Here is a 15413-nt window from a genome sequence, read left to right as displayed (position 1 = left end):
TTTTGACTATTGACCGATGTGAATGGTTCGAGTCCCAGTGGTGGTCTTTTTTTAAAAATGTATATTCAATTGTGGGTTTTTTTTCGTGTTTTTCTCATCGCAAAAGCGTGTCTTAATAGAAATAATATTCAGAAATGAGTTGTTTCAAATTGTTACATCATCTTTGTGATTCGCTCGGATATGCCTATACTCAGCATACACAAGTTTTCCAGAAAACATTTATATATGCCTATACTCAGCAAACACAAGTTTTAGACAAAACATTTACATGTTGGGTTATATCATAAAGGGTACAAAATGTTTGAAGTTTTAATAACATTGAAAATATTTTGGAAACATGCTGCAAAACATTGTGATATTGTAAAAAATGTATTTGTAGTGTTTTTGAGTTACGAGACAAAAACGAAATTTGACTACAGTAGAGGGCATTATTACGAAACTTGTGTAATTTAGCATATGAGGTGTTTTCAGTGACCACTCCCTGAATAACCCAACATTTTTATCAACTATTATGATTCAAAAGGATATTATCTATCTCAAATCTGGTGCAATATGAAACCCATACAACATTCTGTTTTTGAGTTATGTACAAAAACGACATTTTAGAGCAATTTAGAGCCATGATTAAGAAACGTGAGTAATTTAGCATAGGGGTTCAATGACCACTCCTAAATAAACCAAATTCTTTAGCAACAATTTTATTATGATTACAAAGCATATAATCTACTCTCAAATCGTGTGCAATTTGAAGCTCATATGACATTCTGTTTTTGATTTATGAGACAAAAACGCAATTTAGATGAAATATTTTGCATTCGGTAGAGACAATCAAGGAAAAAGTCTTGGAACGCTTGCGTGTGAATAACGGAAAACTGTCACCCCCTCTCCCCGTGCAATGTTGAGAAATGCCAATGTCTTCAGCGGTTCCCCAATGTGTTCCAACATTGCTTGATGGGGAGAGGGAAGGTAAATCATTGTTGTAGATGTCATGTTTCTTCCCAAACACAATATAGGTAATTTCCATGAACATAAGAAATTCTGCACGGAATTTCGACAGAGTGTGCCAAGCGTTCCAAGGACTTTTTTCCTTGATTGTCTCTACCGAATGCAAAATATTTCATCTAAATTTCGTTTTTGTCTCATAACTCAAAAACGGAATGTCGTATGAGCTTCAAATTTCACACGATTTGAGAGTGGATTATATACTTTGCAATCATAATAAAATTGTTGATAACGAATTTGGTTTATTTAGGAGTGGTCACCCAAAACACCCCATATGCTAAATTACACACGTTTCATAATTATGGCTCTAAACTGCTCTAAAATGTCGTTTTTGTCCATAACTCAAAAACAGAATGTTGTATGAGCTTCATATTGCACACGATTAGAGAGTAGATAATATCCTTTTGAATCATAATAAAATTGTTGATAAAAATGTTGAGTTATTTGACAACACCTATATGCCCAGCAAACAATGACACAAAAATGGCCTCTTCATATGAACATAAGTAAAATTTCTGATTTGTTTGCAACATATGCATTTTCGTACAATATCATAATCCTTTTGCACAATGATTTTTTTTTTCTTGTAAAATTAACAAGTCTCTACCGATTATGCTTCTGTAATATTTCATCTAAATTTCGTTTTTGTCTCATAACTCAAAAAAAGTATGAGCTTCAAATTTCACACGATTTGCGAGTGGATTATATGTTTTGCAATCATAATAACATTGTTGATAAAGAATTTGGTTTATTTAGAAGTGGTCACCAAAAACCCCATATGCTAAATTACACACTTTTCATAATTATGGCTCTAAACTGCTCTAAAATGTCGATTTTGTCCATAACTCAAAAACAGAATGTTGTATGAGCTTCATATTGCACACGATTAGAGAGTAGATAATATCCTTTTGAATCATAATAAAATAGTTGATAAAATGTTAAGGTCTTTAGGGATCGGTCACTGACAACACCTCCTATGCTAAATGACACAAGTTTTGTAATTATGGCCCTCTTCTGTATGATACTGAGTCAATTTTCGTTTTTGTCTCATAACTCAAAGACACTACAAATGCATTTTTTCGTACAATATCATAATGTTTTGCAGCATGTTTTCCAAAATCTTTTTTTGAATGTTATTAAAACGTTATGTACCCTTAACCTGTAAAATGTATGTTTTCTCTCAAACTTGTGTTTGCTGAGTATAGGCACATCCGAGCGAATCAGAAAGATTATTATGATGTAAGTGTATTTGAAAACTCATTTCTGAATATTATTTATAACAAAATACGCTTTTTGATGAGAAAAAAAAAAAAAAGCAAACAATTTAATACACTTATAGAAAATATAGTTATTGGGACTAGTTCATGAAATATTTTATAGCGCAAAAGGAATGGAATGATCTTCTTTATAAGTTTTTTTGTTATTTGTTAACATTTTACCATTTTGAATTGAAATAAATATATATGCGTATTTCTTTCAATTCAAAATGGTAAAGTGTTAACAAATTCCATATATGAAATCAATGTTTCATTCCTTTTGCATTAAAACATTCTCAATTGGTATAGCAAATGTAAACGAACGTGACGCTTCATGAGATGCGGCCTCAAAAACATAAAATATCGATTTTGGACCATTTTGTCATTATGGTAAACTGATACACTTTGCCATTTCTACTATACAAGTTTACACTTTCCCGATACCTGACTACTATAAAAGAACACAACTTGTTACTTCGATTGCGAAATGGCAGCGTGGCGTAGCGGATTAGTCCTCAGACTGATAACCTTTTGACTATTGACCGATGTGGTTCGAGTCTCATTGGTGGTCTTTTTAAAAGTATATTCAATTGTTGTTTTTTTTTTTCTTTTCTTTTTTTTTTTTCTCATCGCAAAAGCGTATTTTAATATAAATAATATTCAGAAATGAGTTGTTTATGCGTATTTATTTCAATTCAAATTGGTAAACTTAACTGTTAACAAATTTAATATATGAAACAAATGTTTCATTCCTTTTGCAATAAAACATTTTCAATTGGTATAGCAAATGTAAACGAACGTGACGCTTCGTGAGATGCGGCCTAAAAACATAAAATGTCGATTTTGGACCATTTTGTCATTATGGTAAACTGATACATTTTGAGGTTTCTACTATAGGGTGCTTGCATGGAAGATCACAAAGTTCAAACCATCCTAAAGACACGCTCCAGAGGACATGCAAATGCACGGAGTACAATACCAATCACCTGTTTAACTGGTTTTGATCAAAGTAATTCTTTGTACTCCATGCATTAGCATATCTTATGGAGCGTGTCTGGAGGATGATTTGAACTCATGACCTTTCGTGCAAGCACTCTATACAACTTTACACTTTCCCCGATACCTGACTACTATAAAAGAACAAAACTTGTTACTTCGATTGCGAAATGGCAGCGTGGCGTAGCGGATTAGTCCTCAGACTGATAACCTTTTGACTATTGACCGATGTGAATGGTTCGAGTCCCAGTGGTGGTCTTTTTTAAAAATGTATATTCAATTGTGGGTTTTTTTTCCGTGTTTTTTCTCATCGCAAAAGCGTGTCTTAATAGAAATAATATTCAGAAATGAGTTGTTTCAAATTGTTACATCATCTTTGTGATTCGCTCGGATATGCCTATACTCAGCATACACAAGTTTTCCAGAAAACATTTATATATGCCTATACTCAGCAAACACAAGTTTTAGACAAAACATTTACATGTTGGGTTATATCATAAAGGGTACAAAATGTTTGAAGTTTTAATAACATTGAAAATATTTTGGAAACATGCTGCAAAACATTGTGATATTGTAAAAAAATGTATTTGTAGTGTTTTTGAGTTACGAGACAAAAACGAAATTTGACTACAGTAGAGGGCATTATTACGAAACTTGTGTAATTTAGCATATGAGGTGTTTTCAGTGACCACTCCTGAATAACCCAACATTTTTATCAACAATTTTATTATGATTCAAAAGGATATTATCTACTCTCAAATCTGGTGCAATATGAAACCAATACAACATTCTGTTTTTGAGTTATGGACAAAAACGACATTTTAGAGCATTTTAGAGCCATGATTATTAACGTGAGTAATTTAGCATAGGGGTGTTTCAATGACCACTCCTAAATAAACCAAATTCTTTAGCAACAATTTTATTATGATTACAAAGCATATAATCCACTCTCAAATCGTGTGCAATTTGAAGTTCATACGACATTCCGTTTGTGAGTTATGAGACAAAAACGCAATTTAGATGAAATATTTTGCATTCGGTAGAGACAATCAAGGAAAAAGTCTTGGAACGCTTGCGTGTGAATAACGGAAAACTGTCACCCCTCTCCCCGTGCAATGTTGAGAAATGCCAATGTCTTCAGCGGTTCCCCAATGTGTTCCAACATTGCTTGATGGGGAGAGGGAAGGGTAAATCATTGTTGTAGATGTCATGTTTCTTCCCAAACACAATATAGGTAATTTCCATGAACATAAGAAATTCTGCACGGAATTTCGACAGAGTGTGCCAAGCGTTCCAAGGACTTTTTTCCTTGATTGTCTCTACCGAATGCAAAATATTTCATCTAAATTTCGTTTTTGTCTCATAACTCAAAAACGGAATGTCGTATGAGCTTCAAATTTCACACGATTTGAGAGTGGATTATATACTTTGCAATCATAATAAAATTGTTGATAACGAATTTGGTTTATTTAGAAAGTGGTCACCCAAAACACCCCATATGCTAAATTACACACGTTTCATAATTATGGCTCTAAACTGCTCTAAAATGTCGTTTTTGTCCATAACTCAAAAACAGAATGTTGTATGAGTTTCATATTGCACACGATTTGAGAGGGGATTATATGCTTTGCAATCATAATAAAATTGTTGATAAAGAATTTGGTTTATTTAGAGAGTGGTCACTGAAAACACCCCATATGCTAAATTACACACTTTTCATAATTATGGCTCTAAACTGCTCTAAAATGTCGATTTTGTCCATAACTCAAAAACAGAATGTTGTATGAGCTTCATATTGCACACGATTAGAGAGTAGATAATATCCTTTTGAATCATAATAAAATTGTTGATAAAAATGTTGAGTTATTTAGGAGTGGTCACTGACAACACCTCCTATGCTAAATGACACAAGTTTTGTAATTATGGCCCTCTTCTGTATGATACTGAGTCAATTTTCGTTTTTGTCTCATAACTCAAAGACACTACAAATGCATTTTTCGTACAATATCATAATGTTTTGCAGCATGTTTGCCAGAATCTTTTTTTGAATGTTATTAAAACGTTATGTACCCTTAACCTGTAAAATGTATGTTTTCTCTCAAACTTGTGTTTGCTGAGTATAGGCACATCCGAGCGAATCAGAAAGATTATTATGATGTAATTTGAAATAATTCATTTCTGAATATTATTTATAACAAAATACGCTTTTGCGATGAAAAAAAAAAAAAGCAACAATTTAATACACTTAAAAAAATATAGACCATTACTGGGACTGAATTCATGCCACATCAGTCATGCACAGCCATTGTTGTTTACAGTTGTTTGTATATATGCCATTGAGAATCAGTTTATATTTACGCAAAAGGAATGACACTTGATCTTCTTATATGAATTTGTTAATATTTTACCATTTTGAATTGAAATAAATATATATGCGTATTTCTTTCAATTCAAAATGGTAAAGTGTTAACAAATTCCATATATGAAATCAATGTTTCATTCCTTTTGCATTAAAACATTCTCAATTGGTATAGCAAATGTAAACGAACGTGACGCTTCATGAGATGCGGCCTCAAAAACATAAAATATCGATTTTGGACCATTTTGTCATTATGGTAAACTGATACACTTTGCCATTTCTACTATACAAGTTTACACTTTCCCGATACCTGACTACTATAAAAGAACACAACTTGTTACTTCGATTGCGAAATGGCAGCGTGGCGTAGCGGATTAGTCCTCAGACTGATAACCTTTTGACTATTGACCGATGTGGTTCGAGTCTCATTGGTGGTCTTTTAAAAAAGTATATTCAATTGTTGTTTTTTTTTTCTTTTCTTTTTTTTTTTCTCATCGCAAAAGCGTATTTTAATATAAATAATATTCAGAAATGAGTTGTTTATGCGTATTTATTTCAATTCAAATTGGTAAACTTAACTGTTAACAAATTTAATATATGAAACAAATGTTTCATTCCTTTTGCAATAAAACATTTTCAATTGGTATAGCAAATGTAAACGAACGTGACGCTTCGTGAGATGCGGCCTAAAAACATAAAATGTCGATTTTGGACCATTTTGTCATTATGGTAAACTGATACATTTTGAGGTTTCTACTATAGGGTGCTTGCATGGAAGATCACAAAGTTCAAACCATCCTAAAGACACGCTCCAGAGGACATGCAAATGCACGGAGTACAATACCAATCACCTGTTTAACTGGTTTTGATCAAAGTAATTCTTTTGTACTCCATGCATTAGCATATCTTATGGAGCGTGTCTGGAGGATGATTTGAACTCATGACCTTTCGTGCAAGCACTCTATACAACTTTACACTTTCCCCGATACCTGACTACTATAAAAGAACAAAACTTGTTACTTCGATTGCGAAATGGCAGCGTGGCGTAGCGGATTAGTCCTCAGACTGATAACCTTTTGACTATTGACCGATGTGAATGGTTCGAGTCCCAGTGGTGGTCTTTTTAAAAATGTATATTCAATTGTGGGTTTTTTTCGTGTTTTTCTCATCGCAAAAGCGTGTCTTAATAGAAATAATATTCAGAAATGAGTTGTTTCAAATTGTTACATCATCTTTGTGATTCGCTCGGATATGCCTATACTCAGCATACACAAGTTTTCCAGAAAACATTTATATATGCCTATACTCAGCAAACACAAGTTTTAGACAAAACATTTACATGTTGGGTTATATCATAAAGGGTACAAAATGTTTGAAGTTTTAATAACATTGAAAATAGTTTGGAAACATGCTGCAAAACATTGTGATATTGTAAAAAATGTATTTGTAGTGTTTTTGAGTTACGAGACAAAAACGAAATTTGACTACAGTAGAGGGCATTATTACGAAACTTGTGTAATTTAGCATATGAGGTGTTTTCAGTGACCACTCCCTGAATAACCCAACATTTTTATCAACAATTTTATTATGATTCAAAAGGATATTATCTATTCTCAAATCTGGTGCAATATGAAACCAATACAACATTCTGTTTTTGAGTTATGGACAAAAACGACATTTTAGAGCATTTTAGAGCCATGATTATTAACGTGAGTAATTTAGCATAGGGGGTGTTTCCAATGACCACTCACTAAATAAACCAAATTCTTTAGCAACAATTTTATTATGATTACAAAGCATATAATCCACTCTCAAATGTGTGCAATTTGAAGCTCATACGACATTCCGTTTGTGAGTTATGAGACAAAAACGCAATTTAGATGAAATATTTTGCATTCGGTAGAGACAATCAAGGAAAAAAGTCTTGGAACGCTTGCGTGTGAATAACGGAAAACTGTCACCCCCTCTCCTCCTTGCAATGTGGTGGAATGCCAATGTCTTCAGCGGTTCCCCAATGTGTTCCAACATTGCTTGATGGGGAGAGGGAAGGGTAAATCATTGTTGTAGATGTCATGTTTCTTCCCAAACACAATATAGGTAATTTCCATGAACATAAGAAATTCTGCACGGAATTTCGACAGAGTGTGCCAAGCGTTCCAAGGACTTTTTTCCTTGATTGTCTCTACCGAATGCAAAATATTTCATCTAAATTTCGTTTTTGTCTCATAACTCAAAAACGGAATGTCGTATGAGCTTCAAATTTCACACGATTTGAGAGTGGATTATATACTTTGCAATCATAATAAAATTGTTGATAACGAATTTGGTTTATTTAGGAGTGGTCACCCAAAACACCCCATATGCTAAATTACACACGTTTCATAATTATGGCTCTAAACTGCTCTAAAATGTCCTTTTTGTCCATAACTCAAAAACAGAATGTTGTATGAGTTTCATATTGCACACGATTTGAGATAGGATTATATGCTTTGCAATCATAATAAAATTGTTGATAAAGAATTTGGTTTATTTAGAGAGTGGTCACTGAAAACACCCCATATGCTAAATTACACACTTTTCATAATTATGGCTCTAAACTGCTCTAAAATGTCGATTTTGTCCATAACTCAAAAACAGAATGTTGTATGAGCTTCATATTGCACACGATTAGAGAGTAGATAATATCCTTTTGAATCATAATAAAATTGTTGATAAAAATGTTGAGTTATTTAGGGAGTGGTCACTGACAACACCTCCTATGCTAAATGACACAAGTTTTGTAATTATGGCCCTCTTCTGTATGATACTGAGTCAATTTTCGTTTTTGTCTCATAACTCAAAGACACTACAAATGCATTTTTCGTACAATATCATAATGTTTTGCAGCATGTTTTCCAAAATCTTTTTTTGAATGTTATTAAAACGTTATGTACCCTTAACCTGTAAAATTTATGTTTTCTCTAAAAATCGTGTTTGCTGAGTATCGGCACATCCTAGCGCATCAGAAAGATTATTATGATGTAACAATTTGAAACAACTCATTTCTGAATATTATTTATAACAAAATACGCTTTTGCGATGAGAAAAAAAAGAAAGAAGCAACAATTTAATACACTTATAGAAAAAATATAGACCACATTGGGACTCGAATGCACATCACAGTCAATAGCCAAAAAGGTTAACAGTCGGAGGTTACGCTACGCCACGCTGCCAATAACAGAAGTAACAAGTTTTGTTTTATGCAGGTAAAAGGAATGACACCTTGATCTCTTATATGAAATTTGTTAACACTTTACCATTTTAAATTGAAATAAATATATATGCGTATTTCTTTCAATTCAAAATGGTAAAGTGTTAACAAATTCCATATATGAAATCAATGTTTCATTCCTTTTGCATTAAAACATTCTCAATTGGTATAGCAAATGTAAACGAACGTGACGCTTCATGAGATGCGGCCTCAAAAACATAAAATATCGATTTTGGACCATTTTGTCATTATGGTAAACTGATACACTTTGCCATTTCTACTATACAAGTTTACACTTTCCCGATACCTGACTACTATAAAAGAACACAACTTGTTACTTCGATTGCGAAATGGCAGCGTGGCGTAGCGGATTAGTCCTCAGACTGATAACCTTTTGACTATTGACAGATGTGGTTCGAGTCTCATTGGTGGTCTTTTTTAAAAGTATATTCAATTGTTGTTTTCTTTTTTTTTCTTTTCTTTTTTTTTCTCATCGCAAAAGCGTATTTTAATATAAATAATATTCAGAAATGAGTTGTTTATGCGTATTTATTTCAATTCAAATTGGTAAACTTAACTGTTAACAAATTTAATATATGAAACAAATGTTTCATTCCTTTTGCAATAAAACATTTTCAATTGGTATAGCAAATGTAAACGAACGTGACGCTTCGTGAGATGCGGCCTAAAAACATAAAATGTCGATTTTGGACCATTTTGTCATTATGGTAAACTGATACATTTTGAGGTTTCTACTATAGGGTGCTTGCATGGAAGATCACAAAGTTCAAACCATCCTAAAGACACGCTCCAGAGGACATGCAAATGCACGGAGTACAATACCAATCACCTGTTTAACTGGTTTTGATCAAAGTAATTCTTTGTACTCCATGCATTAGCATATCTTATGGAGCGTGTCTGGAGGATGATTTGAACTCATGACCTTTCGTGCAAGCACTCTATACAACTTTACACTTTCCCCGATACCTGACTACTATAAAAGAACAAAACTTGTTACTTCGATTGCGAAATGGCAGCGTGGCGTAGCGGATTAGTCCTCAGACTGATAACCTTTTGACTATTGACCGATGTGAATGGTTCGAGTCCCAGTGGTGGTCTTTTTAAAAATGTATATTCAATTGTGGGTTTTTTTCGTTTTTTTTTCTCATCGCAAAAGCGTGTCTTAATAGAAATAATATTCAGAAATGAGTTGTTTCAAATTGTTACATCATCTTTGTGATTCGCTCGGATATGCCTATACTCAGCATACACAAGTTTTCCAGAAAACATTTATATATGCCTATACTCAGCAAACACAAGTTTTAGACAAAACATTTACATGTTGGGTTATATCATAAAGGGTACAAAATGTTTGAAGTTTTAATAACATTGAAAATAGTTTGGAAACATGCTGCAAAACATTGTGATATTGTAGATGTATTTGTAGTGTTTTTGAGTTACGAGACAAAAACGAAATTTGACTACAGTAGAGTGCATTATTACGAAACTTGTGTAATTTAGCATATGAGGTGTTTGCAGTGACCACTCTCTGAATAACCCAACATTTTTATCAACAATTTTATTATGATTCAAAAGGATATTATCTATTCTCAAATCTGGTGCAATATGAAACCAATACAACATTCTGTTTTTGAGTTATGGACAAAAACGACATTTTAGAGCATTTTAGAGCCATGATTATTAACGTGAGTAATTTAGCATAGGGGGTGTTTCAATGACCACTCCTAAATAAACCAAATTCTTTAGCAACAATTTTATTATGATTACAAAGCATATAATCCACTCTCAAATCGTGTGCAATTTGAAGCTCATACGACATTCCGTTTGTGAGTTATGAGACAAAAACGCAATTTAGATGAAATATTTTGCATTCGGTAGAGACAATCAAGGAAAAAAGTCTTGGAACGCTTGCGTGTGAATAACGGAAAACTGTCACCCCTCTCCCCGTGCAATGTTGAGAAATGCCAATGTCTTCAGCGGTTCCCCAATGTGTTCCAACATTGCTTGATGGGGAGAGGGAAGGGTAAATCATTGTTGTAGATGTCATGTTTCTTCCCAAACACAATATAGGTAATTTCCATGAACATAAGAAATTCTGCACGGAATTTCGACAGAGTGTGCCAAGCGTTCCAAGGACTTTTTTCCTTGATTGTCTCTACCGAATGCAAAATATTTCATCTAAATTTCGTTTTTGTCTCATAACTCAAAAACGGAATGTCGTATGAGCTTCAAATTTCACACGATTTGAGAGTGGATTATATACTTTGCAATCATAATAAAATTGTTGATAACGAATTTGGTTTATTTAGGAGTGGTCACCAAAACACCCCATATGCTAAATTACACACGTTTCATAATTATGGCTCTAAACTGCTCTAAAATGTCGTTTTTGTCCATAACTCAAAAACAGAATGTTGTATGAGTTTCATATTGCACACGATTTGAGAGGGGATTATATGCTTTGCAATCATAATAAAATTGTTGATAAAGAATTTGGTTTATTTAGAGAGTGGTCACTGAAAACACCCCATATGCTAAATTACACACTTTTCATAATTATGGCTCTAAACTGCTCTAAAATGTCGATTTTGTCCATAACTCAAAAACAGAATGTTGTATGAGCTTCATATTGCACACGATTAGAGAGTAGATAATATCCTTTTGAATCATAATAAAATTGTTGATAAAAATGTTGAGTTATTTAGGAGTGGTCACTGACAACACCTCCTATGCTAAATGACACAAGTTTTGTAATTATGGCCCTCTTCTGTATGATACTGAGTCAATTTTCGTTTTTGTCTCATAACTCAAAGACACTACAAATGCATTTTTCGTACAATATCATAATGTTTTGCAGCATGTTTTCCAAAATCTTTTTTTGAATGTTATTAAAACGTTATGTACCCTTAACCTGTAAAATGTATGTTTTCTCTCAAACTTGTGTTTGCTGAGTATAGGCACATCCGAGCGAATCAGAAAGATTATTATGATGTAACAATTTGAAACAACTCATTTCTGAATATTATTTATAACAAAATACGCTTTTGCGATGAGAAAAAAAGAAAAGAAACAACAATTTAATACACTTAAAGAAAAATATAGACCAGGTTACTCGGAGGATTGGGATTTTAGTAACAAATCAGCATCACAATAGCCACAGTTATATTGAGAATAATCCGCTATGTTTGTTATACCATTATTGAGAATGTTTTACGCAAAGGAATGACACCTTGATCTCTTATATGAAATTTGTTAACACTTTACCATTTTAAATTGAAATAAATATATATGCGTATTTCTTTCAATTCAAAATGGTAAAGTGTTAACAAATTCCATATATGAAATCAATGTTTCATTCCTTTTGCATTAAAACATTCTCAATTGGTATAGCAAATGTAAACGAACGTGACGCTTCATGAGATGCGGCCTCAAAAACATAAAATATCGATTTTGGACCATTTTGTCATTATGGTAAACTGATACACTTTGCCATTTCTACTATACAAGTTTACACTTTCCCCGATACCTGACTACTATAAAAGAACACAACTTGTTACTTCGATTGCGAAATGGCAGCGTGGCGTAGCGGATTAGTCCTCAGACTGATAACCTTTTGACTATTGACCGATGTGGTTCGAGTCTCATTGGTGGTCTTTTTTAAAAGTATATTCAATTGTTGTTTTCTTTTTTCTTTTCTTTTTTTTTTCTTATCGCAAAAGCGTATTTTAATATAAATAATATTCAGAAATGAGTTGTTTATGCGTATTTATTTCAATTCAAATTGGTAAACTTAACTGTTAACAAATTTAATATATGAAACAAATGTTTCATTCCTTTTGCAATAAAACATTTTCAATTGGTATAGCAAATGTAAACGAACGTGACGCTTCGTGAGATGCGGCCTAAAAACATAAAATGTCGATTTTGGACCATTTTGTCATTATGGTAAACTGATACATTTTGAGGTTTCTACTATAGGGTGCTTGCATGGAAGATCACAAAGTTCAAACCATCCTAAAGACACGCTCCAGAGGACATGCAAATGCACGGAGTACAATACCAATCACCTGTTTAACTGGTTTTGATCAAAGTAATTCTTTGTACTCCATGCATTAGCATATCTTATGGAGCGTGTCTGGAGGATGATTTGAACTCATGACCTTTCGTGCAAGCACTCTATACAACTTTACACTTTCCCCGATACCTGACTACTATAAAAGAACAAAACTTGTTACTTCGATTGCGAAATGGCAGCGTGGCGTAGCGGATTAGTCCTCAGACTGATAACCTTTTGACTATTGACCGATGTGAATGGTTCGAGTCCCAGTGGTGGTCTTTTTTTAAATGTATATTCAATTGTGGGTTTTTTTCGTGTTTTTTTTTTTTTCAAAAGCGTGTCTTAATAGAAATAATATTCAGAAATGAGTTGTTTCAAATTGTTACATCATCTTTGTGATTCGCTCGGATATGCCTATACTCAGCATACACAAGTTTTCCAGAAAACATTTATATATGCCTATACTCAGCAAACACAAGTTTTAGACAAAACATTTACATGTTGGGTTATATCATAAAGGGTACAAAATGTTTGAAGTTTTAATAACATTGAAAATAGTTTGGAAACATGCTGCAAAACATTGTGATATTGTAAAAAATGTATTTGTAGTGTTTTTGAGTTACGAGACAAAAACGAAATTTGACTACAGTAGAGGGCATTATTACGAAACTTGTGTAATTTAGCATATGAGGTGTTTTCAGTGACCACTCCCTGAATAACCCAACATTTTTATCAACAATTTTATTATGATTCAAAAGGATATTATCTACTCTCAAATCTGGTGCAATATGAAACCAATACAACATTCTGTTTTTGAGTTATGGACAAAAACGACATTTTAGAGCATTTTAGAGCCATGATTATTAACGTGAGTAATTTAGCATAGGGGTGTTTCCAATGACCACTCCCTAAATAAACCAAATTCTTTAGCAACAATTTTATTATGATTACAAAGCATATAATCCACTCTCAAATCGTGTGCAATTTGAAGCTCATACGACATTCCGTTTGTGAGTTATGAGACAAAAACGCAATTTAGATGAAATATTTTGCATTCGGTAGAGACAATCAAGGAAAAAGTCTTGGAACGCTTGCGTGTGAATAACGGAAAACTGTCACCCCCTCTCCCCGTGCAATGTTGAGAAATGCCAATGTCTTCAGCGGTTCCCCAATGTGTTCCAACATTGCTTGATGGGGAGAGGGAAGGGTAAATCATTGTTGTAGATGTCATGTTTCTTCCCAAACACAATATAGGTAATTTCCATGAACATAAGAAATTCTGCACGGAATTTCGACAGAGTGTGCCAAGCGTTCCAAGGACTTTTTCCTTGATTGTCTCTACCGAATGCAAAATATTTCATCTAAATTTCGTTTTTGTCTCATAACTCAAAAACGGAATGTCGTATGAGCTTCAAATTTCACACGATTTGAGAGTGGATTATATACTTTGCAATCATAATAAAATTGTTGATAACGAATTTGGTTTATTTAGAAAGTGGTCACCGAAAACACCCCATATGCTAAATTACACACGTTTCATAATTATGGCTCTAAACTGCTCTAAAATGTCGTTTTTGTCCATAACTCAAAAACAGAATGTTGTATGAGTTTCATATTGCACACGATTTGAGAGGGATTATATGCTTTGCAATCATAATAAAATTGTTGATAAAGAATTTGGTTTATTTAGAGAGTGGTCACTGAAAACACCCCATATGCTAAATTACACACTTTTCATAATTATGGCTCTAAACTGCTCTAAAATGTCGATTTTGTCCATAACTCAAAAACAGAATGTTGTATGAGCTTCATATTGCACACGATTAGAGAGTAGATAATATCCTTTTGAATCATAATAAAATTGTTGATAAAAATGTTGAGTTATTTAGGAGTGGTCACTGACAACACCTCCTATGCTAAATGACACAAGTTTTGTAATTATGGCCCTCTTCTGTATGATACTGAGTCAATTTTCGTTTTTGTCTCATAACTCAAAGACACTACAAATGCATTTTTCGTACAATATCATAATGTTTTGCAGCATGTTTTCCAAAATCTTTTTTGAATGTTATTAAAACGTTATGTACCCTTAACCTGTAAAATGTATGTTTTCTCTCAAACTTGTGTTTGCTGAGTATAGGCACATCCGAGCGAATCAGAAAGATTATTATGATGTAACAATTTGAAACAACTCATTTCTGAATATTATTTATAACAAAATACGCTTTTGCGATGAGAAAAAAGAAGAAAAAAGAAGCAACAATTTAATACACTTATAGAAAAAATATAGACCACCATTGGGACTCGAACCATGCACATCAGTCAATAGCCAAAAGGTTAACAGTCGGAGGACTAATCCGCTACGCCATTTATTGCACAAACGAATAACTGATTTTTGAATTTTTATTTATCAAATTGAAATAAATATATATGCGTATTCTTTCAATTCAAAATGGTAAAGTGTTAACAAAT

This window comes from Amphiura filiformis, unplaced genomic scaffold, assembly GCF_039555335.1.
Source record: "Amphiura filiformis unplaced genomic scaffold, Afil_fr2py scaffold_253, whole genome shotgun sequence".
Taxonomy (NCBI): Eukaryota; Metazoa; Echinodermata; class Ophiuroidea; order Amphilepidida; family Amphiuridae; genus Amphiura; species Amphiura filiformis.
The sequence above is the reverse complement of the archived record's forward strand: the minus strand, read 5'-3'. Positions refer to the sequence as shown.